This window comes from Bombyx mori, chromosome 13 (assembly GCF_030269925.1).
Source record: "Bombyx mori chromosome 13, ASM3026992v2".
Lineage (NCBI taxonomy): Eukaryota > Metazoa > Arthropoda > Insecta > Lepidoptera > Bombycidae > Bombyx > Bombyx mori.
The window spans coordinates 3745780-3767953 of NC_085119.1; the positions used below are offsets into that span (position 1 = coordinate 3745780).

At 41.6% G+C, this 22174-nt stretch overlaps 1 protein-coding gene and 1 pseudogene across 1 annotated transcript in view; both read right to left on the reverse strand.

Moving 5' to 3' along the window:
* The window catches only part of LOC134199939 (uncharacterized protein K02A2.6-like), a 933609-nt gene that overhangs the window by 233028 nt on the left and 678407 nt on the right, over positions 1-22174 (reverse strand). The gene's annotated exons all lie outside the window — the stretch shown is intronic.
* LOC119629419 (U1 spliceosomal RNA) lies at positions 837-983 on the reverse strand (annotated as a pseudogene).

Consider the following 22174-nt stretch of genomic DNA (forward strand, 5'->3'; position numbering starts at 1 on the left):
TTGACAAGAGTGCTCTTGTGTCACTGACCTCACGAAACGCTGATGATTCCATTTTCTATGGTTGTGCCGACGACAATGTGAACTAATAAAAAATAAAAAAGATGTGTGGTGTCGTGGGACACCGGATAGGAACGAAGTTCCTTATTATAAAAATATTAATTTTAAGTTCTATTCGAGGCACTTAGATTATTATTTAGATTTTTTTTTAGATTTATATTTAGATAATTATTCGGGTATACATTTATTTATTATGATTTTTGGAGTTTACTCCTTTAGAATCGATTTACATATATAGGCCCGGGGTATGAAAATTATGGGGACCAAAATCGTACTAGCATGTCACACGAAATGCGTTATGCGCCTGATTGGCTCCTGATTGCGTGATGCGTGCGCGCGCCAATCAAAATCGTACTAGCATGTCACACGAAATGCGTTATGCGCCTGATTGGCTCCTGATTGCGTGATGCGTGCGCGCGCCAATCAGGAGCCAACGCGCGGCCGCGTTATCGCAGGTGACGCCGGGCTGCTGCGCCGGCAGTCCGCCACAAAGCCTCGTACTGATCGCGCGTTTCTCTCATTATTGTATTTTCATATATTTGTTAGTCGTTTGTTTTGTGTCTCGTTAATTTGTTAATAATCTGTAGTGTATCGTGTTGTCGTAATATAGAACTATTTCTCGTATTGTTTCGTTTAATTTTTGTATTTTCATATATTTGTTAGTCGTTTGTTTTGTGTCTCGTTAATTTGTTAATAATCTGTAGTGTATCGTGTTGTCGTAATATAGAACTATTTCTCGTATTGTTTCGTTTAATTTTTTATATCCAGTAAACTCCAGTCGTGCGTCGGAGCGGACACACACACTTTTTTTTATTGATAAAAATAATAATATTCACAAGGGTCAACCACTCCGCAGTGCAATGGAGCAGCCTCGCCCTGGGGGAACCGCCTGCATGATCACGGTATCCCCTACGCCAGGTAAGTATGAGTTAGCTTTTTTTTTTCCTACCTAAGCAGATAGCCTTGAGAGGCTATATCAGCGTCACCTTAACTTAGGTCGCCTTAGGTGAGCTCACGGGGCTCAAGCCTGATGACGTTGCTAACACGAACCCTAGCAAGAGCGTGCTTCGCAGAATCTACCACCGGATCGGAAACGCGACCCACGGAGAAGATCCGGCGAGAAACTCAGTGGGCTGTGTCTGAGGATTAATTTACTCCCTTCGGGTTCGACGACAACGATGACCGGTGCTTGAGGTACCTAAAAGCACCGTTAGTGGATCGGGAGGATTCGAAATGACGTGTTTGGGGCAACGTCGACTGCTTTCCATTCTGTCTGCAGGATCGGGAATGTAGTTACCGGCGGCCACGATAAGAGAGTTCTCGTGTCGTGCCGCTTTATCGAAGTGGCGCATCGACGCCGACTGAAGATACTTATGGATGGACTCTAAGTCCAAGTCGTCATGGAGGTCGACGTTTCAGACGAACCACGGAGCTCCGACGGCTATCCTGCAAAAATGAGATTGAATAACTTGGAATGATTTTAAGTTAGTGCGGGCCGCGTGAGCGAACACTACGCTTGCATAGGTCATGACGGGGCGTATGCAAGTTTTGTAGAGTGTCACCTTATTTTTAAGGGATTTACTTCGCCTGCATATCATCGGGTAGAGACGTCCTAGTATGAAGGCGGCACGGTCGCGTACCGTCTTTATGTGGGGGCGGAATGTCATCCCTCTGTCGAGGGTGACGCCTAAGTATTTGACCTTCGGGGCCCATGGTATGGGTTGGTCGTACATGATGATTGGGCGAATGGCGGAGGCAGAGGTGTTGACGCGCCTAGTCGGGAGTGTGATTTAGCAAGAGAAATACGAGGACGTCTGTCATCTAATATATAAAATTCTCGTGTCACAGTTTTCGTTGCCATACTCCTCCGAAACGGCTTGACCGATTTTGATGAAATTTTTTGTGCTTATCCGGTATCTATGAGAATCGGCCAACATCTATTTTTCATCCCCCAAAATGTTAAGGGTAGTCAACCACAAAAAAAAAAATATTTTTTAGACAAAAATTTTAATTTCTATTTTTTTATGATACAACATACAAAAATACATACAATCCTCAATTTTCACCCTTCTACAATCAACCGTTATTTTTAATAGCCATTTTAGTAATTTAATCATTTTTCCTCTCCGGTCGAAAACTGATCAATCGTCATTTAATTAGTTATCCCCGCCAGATGTCTACAGGTGTCACTTCTGACCCAGTAAACAGCACGGAGTAGGGATGTTACCTCTACAGTTTTCGGCTATTATTAGTGTTTATGCTTCAAGCGTAGTAGTTAAACATTTTTAGTTCATCGCCTTGCATGTCAGATGGAAAATGTACAAAAAAAATCCCTAAAGATTTCACTAACGATACAATCACAAATGTCGACGGATATCCAACTTATCGTCGAAGGAATTCAGATAATGGCGGACAATCATTTATTAAAAACATCAGCAACACAGACATTGATATTGACAATCGTTAGGTCGTGCCATATTCACCCCTGCTGAGCAAAACATACAATGCTCATATTAATGTTGAGTTCTGCAGTTCTGTGAAAAGCATCAAATACATTTGCAATTATGTCCATAAAGGCAGTGACATGGCGGTGCTTAGAGTGGAAAATATGAATGTACCATGGCACACAAACATTCGCTTGAGGCGTTGAACAGGACATTGAAAGATATTAAAAACAACGACAAACTATTTGGTGGCTCTCGGTTAGTCCTTTCAGGTGACTTTAGACAAACACTTCCCGTCATTCCACGTTCAACATACGCTGATGAAATCAACGCCTGCTTAAAATCATCGACATTGTGGCGTAATGTTGAAATAGTACAGCTGAAAGTAAATATGCGCGTTCAAATGCTTCAAGATCCATCCGCTGAAACATTCTCAAAACAACTCTTAAATATCGGCGATGGAAAAGTCACTATAGCTGAAACTGGATACATAAAATTAGCGAATGATTTCTGTACTATCATTGATTCGCAAGATGCTCTCATTGAACAAATATTTCCCGATGTACACACGAATTACATAAATCTCGAGTGGCTTGCAGAAAGAGCAATGTTAGCTGCAAAAAATGTGGACGTTGACATTTTAAATCTGAAGATACCACAGTTATTGCCAGGGGACTTGGTATCATATAAATCTATTAATACAGTTTGCGATGACACTGAATCTGTAAATTTTCCAACAGAATTTTTGAACTCACTGGATTTGCCAGGCATGCCACCACATCACTTACAATTGAAGGTTGGATCTCCAATTATTTTGCTTCGTAATTTGAACCCGCCACGGTTATGCAACGGTACGCGATTAGTCATTAAAAAAATACTGAAAAAAGTTATCGAAGGCACCATTATAAATGGCAAGTTTCGAGGTGAAAATATATTGATACCACGAATACCTATTATACCCACAGATGTGCCAATTCAATTTAAGCGTATTCAGTTTCCGATTAGATTGGCATTTGCAATGACTATTAATAAATCCCAAGGCCAAACAATGTCTGTTTGTGGCTTAGATTTGAGCACACCATGTTTTTCACACGGACAATTATACGTTGCATGCTCTCGAGTGGGTAAACCATCAAGTTTGTTTGTATTAGCTAAAGACGGGCTAACAAAAAATATTGTTCACGCTGCAGCATTAAGAGATTATTATTATGTAATTAATTAATTATATATATAATTATTACTTTTAATAAATTAAAACAATTAATGTTTGGTGTTTTGTTATTTTTAAACAACAATGCCTCATCGTTCACAGCGCTCCAGGCCTTTTTCACTCATATTCCACATCCTTATACACTTCCAATAAGTTAGTCATTTTTTTTCTACACTAGAAATTCTCTAGAAATCTTATATATGGCAAGACAACGTTTGCCGGGTCAGCTAGTAAATTCAATAAAAAACAACTGACTCCTGTTAGACGTGACATTTATCCCGTAAAATCAGACCGCTGGGTTTCTCGTCGGAATTCCTCCGTGGATCGCGATCCCAATCCGGTGGTAGCCTATGAAATCTTCATTAGGTATTTATTCGAAGGTGCTTGGGAAATAGTTAATAGCTATGAACTGTGGCCCACCAATTAGGAATCTATTTAAACTCGTTTGAAAAGGGAAATGTCATAAATTTAATCAAAAACAAGACAGCAAAGCTGAAGCACATTATCTATGAAGTCATGGGTGCCATAGGTCCTTACGCCCAGACATTTGATCCCAGTTTTATTTTGAGTCAAACGGCGTTCCGTTTTGACACCGACCTATATCACTCATCCTTGACAGAGCCGACAGGCGAAAATGTCTTCATTGTGCTCGAAAATGTAAAATCTGAATAAGTCTATAGAGAGAAAAAACTTCAATGGCGTCATCTATCCCTTTATTAAATTCGTGATAGTGACGTTTTGATATTATGAGCGTTTGCCCAGTGGTGGATGTTCGATTAGAATCATTGAAGTTTGACCATAGAACTGATTTTAATTTATTACATTTTATAATAATATTTTCTTTTATTTTTATATTGTTATTGTGCGACACTAAGTCTCGTCTATAAACATAAAAAAATTCGTCAAACGGTCACTCGGTCACTCTTACCTTAATTAAAAGTGACCGGATGGTGGTGTATCACGTCCCGATCCGATAGGCTGGTTCCGACCTGGCGCGGTACCCCGGGGCACTAGCGGCACCACCTGGGCGGCTTAACTGGCATTGTACCTAGATGGTTGATGTTCAATCGAAAGCTTTCGTTTCGCCTCAAAGGCGTTGTTTGGACGTCCTTGGGATGAGCCTCGTGTCTCGTCGCAGTTTTAACTTACCCTGCCCCGGTTCTGACTTCGGAGGGATCGGACGCTTGGGCGTGGGCGCAGAGTAGTCGTTTAGTGGTTACGAGCATAAATACTCTGCTTCAGCCCGCGGTCCGCTCCCAACATCGGCGGACCGGCCAGTCCCACATACCCATAGAATAAAACATAACTAATCGTATTATCATGTTCATTTTTATAACATTGCACCCTAGATTTGAAAGTTAAAGTAATAAAGGTTACAAATGCTAATTTTCGACCGATCGAAATAAAACACGACCTTTAAAATTCTAGTAATAGCAGTACAGTTCTTTAAACGATTCAAACCGAACGGACGAGAGTACATTCCAAATATGACTCTTAAATAAAAGCAAACTTGTATTTAAAGAAGCAAACACACTGCAGCTGACCTACGTCACCTTTCGAGTAAACTTATAGTTCAAATAAACACGTTACAGTGTGTTTAATTAAGGCCTTGGAACGTTTTCTCGGGTCCGCTATTTATTTTAGCTGAACGCTTCATGTTTGGAAGGGCCGTATTTGCACTGACTTTATTGGAATGCGACGACAAATTCGTGGCCTGAGAGTTGTTTTGTGCGGGATTCTTTATCAGAAACTCCCTTTATTGGCGTTCTGCTGTTGTAGATGGTTTTTTTTTTTTATTAATTCCCACGACGAAGAAATAGCATCGTGTAATAAATACCGCAACACACAAATAATAATACACTTGTGTTTATTTCCCTACCTATTTGTTGGTAGCCTAAGAAGTTATTTCAGCTACGTCCGGACTGGACATTTTAGTAATGTTGGCCATAAGGATAAGTAGCACTAGAGATCTGGATTGAGGCATCGAACAGACTGTGGAATCTTTAACGACCGAGGGAAGATCTTCCACAGAGCGGGTGATATTGCTCGGTAGACTGACGGTCCTAATGTTGTTTTTTTTTTCCTTCCTACCCATGCTGATAGCCTTGAGAGGCTATTTCAGCTTCTCCTGGACATGCAGGTGAGCTCACGGTGCTCAAACTGGGAGTGTTGCTAACACTCGCCCTAACAAGAGCAGTGCTTCGCAGAATCTACCACCGGATCGGAAACGCGACCCACTGAGAAGATCCGGCGAGAAACTCAGTGGGCTGTGTCTATGGGTTAGTTCGCTCGTCGAGCCCTTCGTCGCAAGCGACGGTTTCGACGAGGACGGTGACCGGTGCTTGTGGTGCCTAAAAGCACCGTTAATGGATCAGGAGGATCCGTAATGACGTGCTTTGGGCGACGTCGACGGTTTACCATTCGGTCTACTGGGTCGGGTATGTAATTTCCAGCGGCTACGATGAGAGGGTTCTCATGTCGTGCCGCCTTCTCAAAATGGCGCAGCGATGCCGACTGTAGATACTTACTAAGAGAGTCGAGCTCCAGGTCATCGTGGAGATCCACATTCCTAAGGAACCATGGCGCTCCGACGGCTATCCTGCAGAATCGTGATTGAATAACCTGAAGGGATTTCAAGTGGGTGCGGGCTGAGTGAGCGAACACTACGCTTGCATACGTCATGACGGGGCCTATACAAGTTTTGTAGAGAGTTACCTTATTGCGGAGGGACAGTTTGCTTCGACTACAAAGCATTGGATAGAGTCGTCCTAGAATAAACGCGCCGCGGTCGCGTACCGTTTTTATATGGGGACGGAATGTCATCCCTCTGTCGAGGGTGACGCCTAGATATTTGACCTTCGAGACCCACGGTATGGGCTGGCGAAAGAGAGTGATGGGACTAACGGCGGAGGTGTTTGCGCGCCTACTACGGAGTGGGATGCTCGAAGTGATGTTCGGAGGGCGACCCCTTTTGAAGAGCACCGCTGCGCTTTTCGTGGGGTTGATGTCTATTCGCCACTTCCGGAACCACTGTCCCATGGTGGCTACTGCGATCTGGAGTCGCCGATGAAGCAGCGACATCTTCCTACACGAGTAGTAGATAGCCGTGTCATCGGCGAAGAGCGCTAGATGGGTCTCCGGAGACCGGGGTATATCATTGATATACAAACTAAATAATAACGGGGAGAGCGCGGAGCCTTGCGGGACTCCGGCAGTCAGTTGACGGGGACGAGAACGAGTTCCCTCTACTCGATATCGAAACGAACGGTTCGACAAGAAGTCTCGTATGATGAGCACGAGTCTGTCTGGCACTCCCATGTTGTACAGTTTGTAAATTAAACCGTTGTGCCAGACTTTGTCGAACGCCTTCGCGATGTCGAAGAAGAGGGCGCCGGTCGGGATTTGTTTACGCCTATTTAGTCCTATCAGAATGTGCTCCGTGAGGCGGTGCACTTGTTGTACGCACGAGTGTTTTGAGCGGAATCCGAACTGTTCGTCTATGAGAATTTTGTTCGCGGTAACAAAATCCCAGAGGCGTTTCCTAAGGAGACGTTCGTAAATTTTTCCTATCGTCGAGAGGAGACTAATCGGACGGTAACTAGAAGTTTCGTTTCTCGGTTTGCCCGGCTTATATATACCGATAACGTCCGCTTCTTTCCACACCGCGGGAAAGATGCAGTGCGTCATAGCGGCATTTAAAATTGTAGCCAACATTGCTATCAGTTGGACTGGCAAAAATTTTAGCGCGCGGTTGTGGATGCCGTCGGAGCCTGGTGCCTTCCTAGGTTGGAGGTTGTGGATCGCGTCTCTAACTTCGTCCGTGGTAATGGGGGGTAACGCGTCCGAGGGCGGCAGGGAAGCTCTGCGCTCGACCTCCCTGTCGACTAACTCGGTGTGTTCGGGGTCCGCGTGTTGAGTGCTGGTGGTGCACTGCTCTTGCAGTGCATCGGCCAGCAGCTCAGCCTTGTCATCGTCATCGAATGCCGGTGGTTGGCCTGAAGGGCGTAAGAGGGGAGGCATAGTAGCGGTAGTTTCGGATTTGAGAGTCCTAGCTAGTCGCCAGTATGCTTGGTGGGAGGGCGCGAGTTGTTCTAAATAACTATGCCAATTATCGTTACGCGCGTCGCTTAAGCGGGAGTGGACTTCGCGTTTTAGATGACGCATCTGAATCCGGTTTGAATGCGTGGGAAGACGATCGTAGGCCCGGATTGCCGCGTTCCTAACTCTTAAGAGATTCCTAAGATCGGGGGACAGTCTGATGCGGTGGAAGCTGTCCTCCACATCGACTTCTTTAGAAGATCTAATGATCGCGGAAGAGATGTGATCGGTAATGATGTTTATGGATTCGACGGTGTCCTCGGGGGATGGATTCGAATCCGGGCCGTAAGGGATGATTGGCGGAGCGGCGTCGGCTAGGCACGTGCCCAGCTTATTCCAATCCACCATGGTCCTCGTAACAGTGACTGGGTTGTGAGGGCGACCGAGCTGCATAACGACAGGTCGGTGGTCTGAGTCGAGCTCTGACATTGCTTCGATGGAACGCAAGCGCAGAGTTACGTTCCTAAGCAATGCCAGGTCTATAGTGCTCGGACGGAGCGCGATGTTATACGGATAACATGTTGGAGTTGGGGGACCGACTATTTCAAAGGTGAGGTCGTCTATAAACGCGTCGAGACGCCTACCGTTAACGTTTGTACGATGGCAGTTCCACCTAGTGTGGTGGCAATTTAAATCGCCTGCCAGGATGACAGAGTCTCCCATGCCGAACAGTGACTCGATGTCACTGCTCAGAAGGGGCTTGTCCGGGGGGAGATAAACGGATGCGATGACGATCGGCTGGTGTCCCGTCAGCGAGATACGGCACACTGACGCCTCGATATGTGAGAGCGAGGGAGTATCGAGAGGGACAACGTGCAGGGCCCGCCTATAGTAAATGGCAGTCCCGCCTTTGGAGGCGGTGAGTCTGTCATTCCTAACCATGACGTAATTCGCGACTTTCGGGTCGCGACGCGAGGGCTTCAGCTGTCTGAAACTGTGGAAACCTGTGTTTCCTGCACTAATAGAATATCTACAAGATTATCGCGGAGGAATTCAAAAATTTGATCGCGTTGCCGCGCGAGTCCGTTAGCATTATAGAATGCTAACGTAAGGGAATACGGTTTTTCTCTACCTTTTTGCGCCATTGGTTACCGGTAAGATTTTATAACGTACGCGACACGGACTCGTAGACGTCCATGTGATCGAAAGCGGCCGCGAGCCGCTGTTCGGGGGTTACCGACCTACGTATCGCGTCTGCGAACGATCGCAGACGGTCGAAGTTGACCGCGGTGACGAAGTCACGCACGAGCGCGAAGTCGTTGACGGCAGAGGGTTGCGGGGGACGGAACGCGGGCGCGGGGCGAGGTGCGAGCAGGGGCTGGGGCGCGGGGCGTGTCACGAGCGGGGGCGGGGGTGCGGTTTCCGTTCCCGCCTTCGTATACGGCAGCGGCTTTTTCCACGCCGAGACCGTGGGAACTGCAGCCGGCACGAAGGCGGGTTTCGGCACTGAAGGTGCCGAAGTCTTTGGGCCGACGGTTCGCGGAGCCCTGGGACATCCACGGTAGTTCGCGGGGTGCCCTTGCTTAAGGCATAGGACACAGCTGGGAGGTTCGGTCGCGGTTTCCCTATCTCTAACGCAATCTAACGTAGCGTGATCGCCGAGGCATTTCACGCAGCGGGGGCGCGCGTGGCAATTACGCGCTGAGTGGCCATAGAGTTGGCACCTGTAGCACTGCCCGGGAGTGCCACGTTTATGGGGGGCTTCGATCGAGATCCCGGATAGGCCGCAAATTGTCGTGAGACATGCGATCTTCTTTTTGGCCTCCGGGGTGGGTTCTAACGCCACGAGTATCATATTATAGGGCTGTTTGTCCCGCCCGCTGTGCATCCGGTGCACACTAACTATCGGGAGGGCCTGAGCGGTCAGATCCTCCTTAATGTAGTCTATTTCTAGCTCCTTAGGGACTCCGCGTATTACTACGCGGAGCTCGCGGTCCTCCTGAAGAGCATAGGTGGGGAAACCTATGTTCTCCTTTCGGAGGTATGCTGAGAGGGCCCTATGGTCGCCCGGCGTTGCGACCTTGATCTGAATCCCATGCGCGACGTTACGCGCATGGGTGTAGTTAATTTTCTTTGCCTGAAGGGCCTGGGATACGCGATTCCACGCTGTCTTCTCTTGAAGTATCAGCGGGGGCGGGGCAGCTACTTTGGGAGCGGGCGCGGGCTTGGGACGCGGCGGTGGGGTTACGCGGCGCGCGGAGTCCGACTCCGGTGTAACTACTACTTTCGGTCGAGAGGCGGACGCGGATTTCGTCTGTTTTGTCGTGGAGTTCCGGGACTCCACGGCGCGAGTACGCTTCTTTCCACGTGTCACTGTTTGGAAACCATCCGAGGTTCCGGGCTGAGGGCTGGACGCGGATTCAAAGTCCATCTCCGATTCCGTATCGGAGCCTGAACTTGAGACTACGGAGGTCGCGACGGACGATACGAGCGATGACGTAATCGACGCGGGCGCGGGGGTGGGGGTAGCGCTAGGCGCTTCGTGAGTCGCATCGTCGGAACGTGCGCTCGAACTTAACGCGGCGGCGGGGGGCGCGCGGCGTGCCTCCGAGGCACGGTTGAAATACGCGGCGACGGACGCGGGGGGGGAGGGATTGCCACGAGAGGCCCTAAATGCTAAATATTCGGCCCTAATTGTCGGGTACCTATCCCGGAGGAACCCGACAAGATCACTGTCACAAACACTTGCACTTTCTTCCATGTTTCTTCTTGCTTCTTGCCCGGGGGGGGCAGCCCCGGGACTTTTGTTGAACTCGCCGAAAGGCGAGGCCCCGGATAGGGTTTGTAACCCCCCTGTGCTGCAGGACAGCAAGGAGCAGGGGGGGGGAATGCCTATGCCGTGAAAACGGCAATCGGCGGGGAAAAGGAAAGGAACCCGCTCGGGCTGTATAGTGCTACAGCAGGCAGAATCGCGAGCGGGGGTCTAGTCTTGAAAAAGACTGTTGTTTTGGGAAGGGTTAGGAAATCGCTAGCCTGTGAGTGCCACAGGAAGCCTGATCGTAGCGATTGGTTTTGCCTTGAAAAAGGCAGTTGGTAAAGGGTGGGTTCGCGGTTACAACACTTTAGCGCACAAAAATGGACTCCGAGACGCAAATCGCAAGCGACCAACGGATCGGCACGTCCGCACTACTGAATTGTAAGCACGATGTATTCACGGTCACTACACTGTCGAGCACAACTGTGAGTTCAGAGACGCGGCTCGCAAGCGGGCCACGGATCGGAAAGCACGTCCGCGCACGACCGAGTCGTGAGCGAGAATGGTAATGTTGTTGTTCGGAACTTGCATATATACAAGCTTATCTTGAAAATGTCGTAAGTGAGATTCAGGCATCTGTCAAATATCTTGCGCTATATGATGAGTACCGCCACAAGCTTGTATACATTAGATTTGAGAGTTTGACTTCATACCTCAAATTCGGTGTAGGCATCTTTGTAATGCTTATGGAAAAAATTAGCTTAGTAAAATAAATCTAGTCTAGGGTGTTGAAGTTTATATAAATTGTCTAGCGCTTTCAGATAACTTTAATGCTTGAATTGGAATATTATTTCTGTACATTTGGTCTAATTGAACTACAATAGGTTGTTCAATAGAGAATCTAAACATGAATCAATGAACCGTCGAACTGTTTTGAGGAAGAAACTTTCCTAATTTTATTAACATATTTTATTTACACTTCAAAGAAAACAACGATACTTTTATCATAATCTTCTCACATGAAATCCAATAACGCAATTAGTTATATTTTTAAATATACCTATATACTTTTACACTGCGGTTTGAATGTATTATGAATATGTAGAGCTCATAACAGTTACAATTTAAAGTTACAATGTATAATAACGGCAATTTAACAATAATATCAGAAAGGTAAAAACTAAATATCAGTTCACTTGAATAGAAGATTTAGTAGTATAAGTATATATACTGGTTAGCAGATAATGACCGAGTGGACAATAAGCACGTCTGGTTATTGAGACGATAAAAATATAACGCCCCTTTATTCAGAGACAATTTTATAACGAAAGTTTGCAACTTTTATATTTCAAACTGCATTTTAGTAAGTTGGATCCTTCTCGCATAGACGCGACCAAATAGTAAATAAATGGCATTAAAGTTTGAACGCTCTAAGACATTATCATCTGAATCGCCAGAGATAAAGAAAAGCAGAAATATGATATTCGCACAAATGCAATTTGAAATAGGAAATTTACTGTGAATCGCAAAATGATAAAAATTCGATATTCAGACTTTTTCCACCGTTCCCTATTCGATTTTATTGCACCGACATTTCTATGATAAGGACAATAAATCGATGCTCTTTTTAGATGTTTAATTTTTTATGCTGCAGATAAGCTGGCAATATAATTAGAACTGGTTGTAGATAAGTAGAAATCCTGGTGGTAGGACCTCTTGTGAGTCCGCACGGGTGGGTACCACCACCCTTCCTATTTCTGCCGTGAAGCAGTGATGCGTTTCGGTTTCAAGGGTGGGGCAGCCGTTGTAACTATACTTGAGACCTTAGAACTTGTATCTCAAGGTGGGTGGCGCATTTACGTTGTGAATGTCTATGGGCTCCAGTAACCACTTAACACCAGTAGTTTAGTAATAGTAGTGTAGATTAAGTAGAACTGACGAAATTGACTAGTTACCTGTTCATATATTCGAACATGAATATCGAAATGTAACTTGAGTCTTTATTTTTTCGTTGGTTCAGTAGTATATGACGGTAATTGCTGTACTCTTATCCAGGTTGAATTCCCGGAAGAATTAATCTTGAGCAATAATCGATATCTATAAATATCCTGAAGGAATTAGGGGTCTGTATTTTTAGTTCTATCTCTGGTATCATGATTATCTTTCTATTTCTGGAACCATAACATAGGAGGAAATATTGGCTTGGGGGCATTAAATCTATTGTATTTCATTTCGTTCGTATTGTATTTCAAATTTAAGCAGATTTTCGGAGTTTGAGAGGTTTAAATTTAAAAGTCTATGAACGTTATTAGTGTTTTGAGCAAAATAAATTTTGAATCGTGGGCGATTTCAAAGCAACCATCTCGACAAATAGTTAATTAGATACACCGAAATTATCTACCAATGCTAGGCTTGGGTTACGGTGGCAGGGTTTTTGTAAAATTCTCTACCAGTGACAAAAGAATGTGAAAGCAGATACTGTAAGGTCAGACACACCAAACGAATTAATTGGCAAAATTTATTTTCTTGTGCGACTTCAAACAGCTGTACAATGTTTATAAAGGAGAAATAAAATTTTACTCGCCCATAACGGGATATTTGACACTATCTATCCGTTAAACTTTGAATTCGACACAGATTGTACTTTTGTGATGTGTGCGCTGACTAAGAATGCTTTTTTTGTATGTACATATCCAAAAAGTTTTTTTCATCTAACATTGCAAACATAATAGCAACACACACAAATATTATGGTTGTGTACGAAAAGTTAATATAGGAACATTAGGTATAGATGTGGTAAGTAGACTAGAGAGTGCTACCAACATATTTTTATTTCGCGAAAATACAATGTGTTTTATTCTTTCTGAATTAAAAATTGAACCGAAGGCTAGAAGAATTTAGTACGAACAATGTATTATCTAGCAGAAGATGTTGCTACTAAAAAGATATTGAAGTGTGTGTGGAAAGTGGAATTGGAGCAAGTGGAAACAAAATATGGATAGCAAAGGTCTTCATAATGGGACAGACAGATTTATCGACCTACATAGGATGATGATAAAGAAATATAGAGCTTTCTACACTTTATTGAAACCCAAAAAACTTATAAACGAGGCACAAAATTTAAAATAACATTTTAAAAGTTGACCTTTGGTCCTAATTGATATTCATATAGTCTACTGCTTGTAAGATCTTCTGACAGCTAGGAATAAGAACTCAATTTTGAGTGAGCATATCAGAGACATTATGTTTAACTATACTCAATAATTACCAAGCAATGTTTACTGTTTACATTGGACGGAGGCCTTGTTTTCTTTAATTCTAAATAGCTTTAAAATACACTGCGATTTTTTCTATCTATATATTAATACGTGAAGCAAAAACTTTGTATCCCTTTTTACGAAAATTGCGCGGACGGAGGAGTATGAAATTTTCCACACTTATAGAGAATATAGAGTGGGTAGTCAGACTGTGTTGTTGTCAGTGTTGTGCTCGTAATTAAATACATTTATGAACGATTGTGTGCTTTATAAAAGTGAGGAATGTGCAAGAGTTTATGAACGGTGTTAAGACTATCCCGAAAATCATATGGAACAGAGAATACATCACCAAAATTCAAACAAAGGTGCACAAATACGGTCCACCAAAGGGATGTTCAAAGTACGCGAAAACCCCGGGACATCTAATACGAATATTATATCTACTATCCCTACGTGTATGTAAGTGAAAGAAAAATATCTAAGTGGAAGACAATTTCCGCCTTTAAATTATAATCTCAAAAGTGCAACGTAACGACCAAAAAAAAAAACACTGATAAGCGACATCTAGTGTACTTTGTCAAAACAACTAAGACAAACCCCTTGTTAAATTATAACTTGCCATCTAGTGACAAACAACGACACTACTTAACAAGCATCGATAAATTCAATTGAGTGGAAGAAAAAGTACTGTACGTTTCCAATAGAGTTCAGTAAAATAAAAAATAAAAATTATGGAAGAAATAAAAGACATGTTCTTGAGTTTGCAACAAGACATAAAACAACAAAAAGAAGATATGGTAAAGATGAAGGAAGACATCAAAAACATAATAGTTAACAGCCTTGCCGAGAAGTTAAGCAGCTTAGAACTTAAAAACGAGCTTTTAGAACAAAAAATTGAAGAACAAAATAGAAAGATGAACAACTTAGAAAGACAGTCTAGACGCAAAAACTTGGTCATGTTTGGTGTAGAAGAGCGCGAAAACTCATACCACGAACTTGAAGAAATGATAATCAGCATAATAAATACAAATTTTAAAGTATCCTGCGAAACTAACAGCATTGAAGCAGTACGTAGGTTGGGAAAAAAGGGAGAGAAGACCAGACCAGTAGTAATAACGCTCAACACATTAGGATTAAAACTAAAAATTCAGAAAGACAAATATTGTTTACAAAAAACCGCATACTACATAAAAGAAGACTATCCAATTGAAATCTTAAAAAAGCGCAAAGAGTTGCAAGCCCAGTTAGAGAGGGAAAAAGAAGCAGGAAATAGAGCAATTATAAGATATGACAAACTTATCATACTGAATAAAAAACATTCTCCCCGCAATCAACCAAACAAGAGATACCTTTCCGAATCCCCGGAGACACCTATGACTGCTAGCCAAGAAACTCAACACGTTGAAAAACAACCTTTGAAGAAAACCAAAGCGAGGAACATGAAAAGCTACATAACACAGACGCCCAAACTAGTATTCGCCCACAAAGAAGCACCTCAAAACCAAACAAATACTTCCAAGGATAATGCAAAATAGCAATCAACACTAGAACTCCCACCCACATATCATCTCCCAATACGGCCGGTCACCGCGGGAGAGTTAGACCAAAACCCACTAAGGGAAACCACTTTAAAGAACAATAACTTCAGCACCTTCAATATCTGCACCTTCAATGTAAAATCATTAGCTTCCGAATTAAAATTTATAGAGCTTAAGGCAGCGTTACAAGGCATCAACCACGATGTAATAGGACTGTGCGAAATCCGCCGCTTTGGTGAAAAGATAATCGAAGATGACAAATACATTATGTACCACATAGGCCAAACCAAAGGACTGCACGGGGTAGGCTTCCTAATCAAGAAGATACACAAAGAAAATATCATATCATTCACAGGTATATCTGAGAGAGTGTGCATACTAGAAATCGTGCTAGAAAAGATACGTCTCGCAATTATCCAGGCATATGCCCCAACTGAAAACTCGTCGCAAGAAGATATAGATAACTTTTACGACGACCTGGAGAAAGCGCATGACTCAACCTGTACGAAATATATAATTTCTATGGGAGATTTTAACGCACAAATAGGGACTACCAAGAAGTATGAATGTTCCGCTACCGGCAAGTATGGACATGGTATCAGGAGTATGCGAGGAGAGAGACTCATTCAATATGCACAAGAGTACAACCTAAAAATTATTAATACAATGTTCAATTTAAAACCTAAAAATCGATGGACATGGATCTCTCCAGATAGGAATACCAGAAATGAAATTGATTATATTATGACCACGATTCCTAACATAGTTTCTAAATACGAAGTACTATCATCTTTTTCTTTTGGATCAGACCACAGATTATTAAGAACTACAATTCACCTAAAATCAACAAAGAAAAATAGACGCAATTTCTGTAGTGTGTCAACAAACCTAAAAAGTATAGCCGAACAAGAAATATACCTCAAAAACCTTAAGAGCTACATACCAGAACTTATTACGACATATAGTAATTATAAACTAGAAGATTACTACGAAAAAATCGTAAAATGTATAAAGGAAAGTTTGAAAGGAATAAAAAGGCCAAAAAAGAGCAGAATCTTGTCAGTGGAAGTGCTAGAACTTATAAAAGAAAGGAGCAAACTACAAAATAAATCTAAATTGAATAAAATATACAGGGAAAAATTAAAATCACTTTATAAACTAACTAACAAAGAAATAAGAAAATGCTACGATATCTATAGGACAAACATAATACAAAAGCACCTTGAAAAATCAAGATCTGCTAAAAAAGGTCAACAAGAATTAAATAAATTAAAAATCTGGATCCCATCACTACAGGCCGGCACTAATAAATGTAAATCCCGAACAGAGATTATAAATATAGCTACCAACTTTTACACTAAATTATACAGTCAACCAGACATTAATCCACTGAGGAAAAAAGATATCTTTAGTCATACTAATACCTCATCTGTACAACGCTTTTCCGAGTCTGAAGTCTTAAGACAAGTAAAGAAACTTAAGTCAGAAAAGAGCCCAGGACCAGACGGCATTACCAACGAATACATCAAGTTAGCTAGAACCTTACTATTGACACCAATCACCATCTTATGGAACAAAATACTTGAAGAAGAAACTGTGCCGCAGCTATGGAGGGAGTCTGAGATTATATTACTATATAAAAAAGGTAATCCAGCTGACATAGGGAATTACCGCCCGATTAGCCTTATGCCCTGTTTATATAAATTATTTGCCTCCTGCCTACTTGAAAGAATATCCTCCAGCATTGATTCACACCAGCCGATAGAGCAAGCTGGCTTCAGAACGGGTTTTAGCACGGCAGACCATATTCAAGTTGTCGACCAGGTTATCGAAAAATACTTAGAGTTCCAAAGGCCCCTATACCTGGCTTTTGTAGATTATAAAAAAGCTTTCGACTCTATATCACACGACAGTATCTGGGAAGCTTTACATGCATTAAATATTCAAGAAAAATACATTAGCATTCTAAAAAACATTTATACCAACTGCACAAGTAAAGTTAAGCTAGATAGAATCGGAGCAACAATCAACATAAAGAGGGGAGTCCGTCAAGGCGATCCTCTATCCCCAAAACTGTTTATAGCCGTCTTACAACAGATAACGAGCAATTTACCATGGTCTAAAAAAGGGATTAACATAAATGGAAGCTATCTGAGCCATCTCGAATTTGCAGATGACGTTATACTATTTTCTGAATGCCCACAACAATTGAGTATAATGATAAATGAATTACATCAAGCTAGCTCAAAAATTGGCTTAGAAATGAACCTCGAGAAAACGAAAGTAATGACTAATCACCATACGTTACCAATCTCTATCAACAACATTCCTCTTGAAATTGTAGAAAAATATGTATATTTAGGAAAGCAAATATCTTTTAGAAGGGAGAGACACTCAGAAGAAGTGGACCGACGAGTCGCCATGACCTGGAAAAAGTATTGGGCTTATAAGGAAATTTTCAAATCGCAACTGCCATTGTCCACTAAGAAGATAGCCATGGACACAACTATACTACCATGCCTGACCTATGGGTGTCAATCATGGACATTTGATTTCAAAACGAAAAATAAAATCCAGACCACTCAGAGAAAAATGGAAAGAAGTATTATGGGCTTAAAACTTAAAGACAAGGTGAAATGCACGAATATCCGTCAGAAAACGAAAATAACAGATGCTTTAACATTCTCGCTACAGAGGAAATGGAAATGGGCAGGCCATCTGGCTAGATACAACGACAACAGATGGACAAAAAGATCGGTCGTGTGGACAGGTCCACGAGGAAAGAGAGCTAAAGGCCGCCCCTACGCTAGGTGGGTAGACGAAATTATAACAGTGGCTAGTAAAGATTGGCTGAATATCGCCAAGGATAAGAAGAAGTGGAGTACCTTAGAGGAGGCTTTTACCCGAAGGGGGTCCATACAGAAATAATATTAAAATTAATATAAGAAAAAAAAAAAAAAACAACTAAATTCACTTTTTAAACTTTAATATATACTTTTTAACTGTTTAATAATTAAAAAACAAAAAAAAAAAAAACCATTAATGTATCTTCAAATTGTTTGTAATTAAGTATTTTTGTGTGGAATAAAGAAAGCTTTATTATTATTATAGAGAATATAGAAAAGAAGTGCACAATGCCAATATTTTTTTAAAAGAATACATAAAAGATACATTAAATCAATAAAGAAAACATTACACACACTACATACCATGTATTTGACGCACACAATCATGCATACTATTTATTGTCAAACTTTTGTTCTTGACGTCTGTTCTCAAATTGAAAATAGATTAAATATTGTTTGTCTTTGTTAATATTCTTTATAGTGTAGTCTTGGCGAAATTTGTGATTATAGAAGTATAAAATACAATCATAATAGTGTACAAACTTACAATTCCAATTAATTATAGTGGAATTTCGACTACTGCGGGACCTCTAGTTTAATTTAAATATATAGTTATATAGCTAAGCTTACCAATTATTTTGCCCGCTTATTTGATTTAATTTGTTTTCTCAAATTGTTGTTAATCCACTTAGTTCACTATACTAATAATATAAATCATGTTAATTAGATGCATCCATCTTCGGTTGTGATTTACAACTATGCCTACGTTTTGTCTCGAAATTCCGTTAGCTTGTAAAATTTGTGTTCCCTTCCCCTCTAAATTTAAACTTTTAAGTATGTAATAAAAAGTTATTGTTCTCTTGAAATACGCGAATTATTCTAGTTTCAAAACCTATTCATTTGAAATTCGGTGTCTATTTTTTTTTCGTAACTATTCTAGTAACCTCAAGGGGTTAGTCCAGATTCACCGAGCTAGTAGGTGAGCTCACGGGGCTCAATCGGGAGTGTTGCTAACACTGGCCCTAGGAAGAACAGTGCTTCGCAGAATCTACCACCGGATCGGAAACGCGACCCACTGAGAAGATCCAGCGAGAAGCTCAGTGGGCTCTGTCCATGGATTAATTTACTCGTCGAGCCCTTCGTCGCAAGCGACGGGTTCGGCGAGGACAGTGACCGGTGCTTGAGGTACCTAAAAGCACCGTTAATGGATCGGGAGGATCCTTATGGATTCGTCATTATTGACGTGTTTAGGGCGACGTCGACTGTTTTCCATTCGGTCCACCGGATCTGATATGGCCAGTGTGCTATCAGCTCGTCAGTCTTTTGGTTCTAATACAATATCAATAAATGTAAAAAAAAAAACAAAATTGTTTTACCAAGTAATCAACCAAAGTGAAAGGTTTTCAAACAATCAATTTAAACACTAGATTAAGAAATACGTAAACAGGCGTCAGATGATTTATATCGGCAATAAGTGTCGTGTTAAGCTTTGCCATTATCGACGAGGGTCGACTTGGATTTTACGACCCGAGTTCTTATAATGTAGCGCACTTATTTATTTATCGGAGAAAAGCTAACAACAATTCTAATAAAAATTGTAATGTGTGAACTTCTTTGCTAGTAAACGATTACACGTTTTGTACATGACGTACGAAGTTTTGAAGTCGTCGTGGCCTAAAGGATAAGACGTTCCGTGCACTCGGATCTAGCGATGCAACGGTGTTCGAATCCCGCAGGCAGGTACCAATTTTTCTAATGAATAACGTACTTAACAAATGTTCACGATTGATTTCCACGGTAAAGGAATAACATCGTGTAATAAAAATGAAACCCGAAAAATTATACTAATTTGCGTAATTATTGGTGGTAGGACGTCTTGGGAGTCCGCAGGCAATGCGTTTCGGTTTGAAGGGTGGAGCAGCCGTTGTATTGTACTAAAACATTAGAACTCATATCTCAAAGTGGGTAGCGGCATTTACGTTGTAGAAGTCTATGGACTCCGGTAACCATTTAACACCAGGTGGGTCATGAGCTCGTCCACAAATATAAACAATAATAAAAAACTAACGATTCACCTATTTTAATAACAAGATCCAGGTAATAAGCCGTTATTATTCTTAGCCAAAAAAAAAATAAGGAAGATAAACAACTCACATAAAAATAGAACTTCCGGATGGAACAAAAATCGGAAGCTATACAAATACTACGACATAGATACCAAAAAAAATTTGAAGGAAAAATCAGCAATGATTGATAAATTAATGTCCACTGTCTAGCTTGGCTAGAATGAGCAGAAAATAGAAAATCAAGGTACATCGATAAAACAAAACACGATTACAAAATTGTTGTTTCATTAAAGTACTCCATTCAAGAGAGCCGATGCATTCTAAGGGGAGATGGAGCAATGGCTTTCCTCGCCAAACCCGGACCTCTCGCAACTCACCTGATTTTAGTATTGGAAACTGACAGCAAGTCAAAACGCATAAAAGGAAAAAAACTTAAAGTGTTCTGTCCTGCAGAATTGTGATTAAAAATCAGATGACGCGAAACACCCACTGTCTCGTGGGCATGTGACGCCTGCTAAATTTGCTTAGCGTTACGGACTTTTGAAGTATGAGAAGACACGACAAATGTTTCTGCATAGCTATGTCATTATCCTGCCCTTCTCCCAGTCACTTGGGGTCAGCGCAACATGTTTTCTCCTTCCATACTCTTCTATCACTCACTCCCCTCTTACCCATATCGTCTTTCACGCACACCTTCCACATTCATAGTTAACATTCTCTTACCAACCTCATTTTCATTTCATCTCATCACATGTCCATACCATCCTAAGCGCGCACTTCTCAATTTTTCTGTCACAGGTGCCATTTTCAAACTTCCTTCCGTATTCATTCCGTATTCTATCCATTCTCGTTACTCCACACATCCATCGCAACATTCGCATCTCTGCTGCATGCAATCGCCTTTCATCATTCATTTCCTATAGCTATGTCAATATATTCAATAATTATATAATTCAGCTTGGAAACGGTCAACGAACTGTTTAATAAAATTTTGTCATAGAAGTATATTCGTCGGTGAGTTTCTAGATTAGCAATACAATCAGCAAACATGCACGATAGGGTGAGTTAATTTGAAATTTTTAACCAGTTTTTAGAGGTAGGTAGTTGAATATATTTAGGGGTGATCGTCCCTCCGACGGTGAGTGATCTGTTGTTCCCAAACTCCCTAGTACTTAAACCGAATCGTCTGTTCAAATTAATACAGTAACCGTGTCTTTATCAAAATTTCATCGGACTTACTTAGCTGCGGTGATGTGAGATAATTTGCATTAGCCGGCTGTGTTCCGTCAGATTTTAATATAAGACGCGTTTTCGTTAATAATTTTCTCTCAATCATCACTGACAGAATAAATTAAGGTTATAAAAAAAGACCGGGTAAACTATCCTTCCTCGTCAAAACCGCACTTGAAATTAAAATTCTTTTATAATGTACAGTCGAATTCCAGATTAATAGCAACGTGGACGTAATTATTAAAAAGCCTAGATACGCACTTAAGATTCACAGTAATATCTAGTTTACGTTTCTCATTTGTTTAGACAATTATCAAAAATTTCATATGATTTTTTTAGTGCGTGCTGCGTCTTAAATGGACGCGAAGAATTACAATGCCTATTACATTTATCACGAGCAAGCCTCATGATTGACATCTGTTTAATAAAAGATACAAAGATGTCGTGTCCTGAAGCCTTGTTATTGTTTTTATTAAAACCGCCCGTAAGGCCGGTAGACCTTTAAGGCTATTATTTATTTAAGGCCTCGGAAAACTTTCTGTTATCTTTGTTTGCGATTGTTCGACGTCGATCGATTGTTGTTTTATGTGTATTTTTAAGGTTCGGCTAGTGTACTTTGTTTCAATCATTTATTGGTTATTTACGTTTGATTATAGAACAAATATTTGTGTTTCATGATTTTTTTGCGGAGTACCATTTATTGTTTTTTCTCCTTTTTCGAATTCGTTTTCAT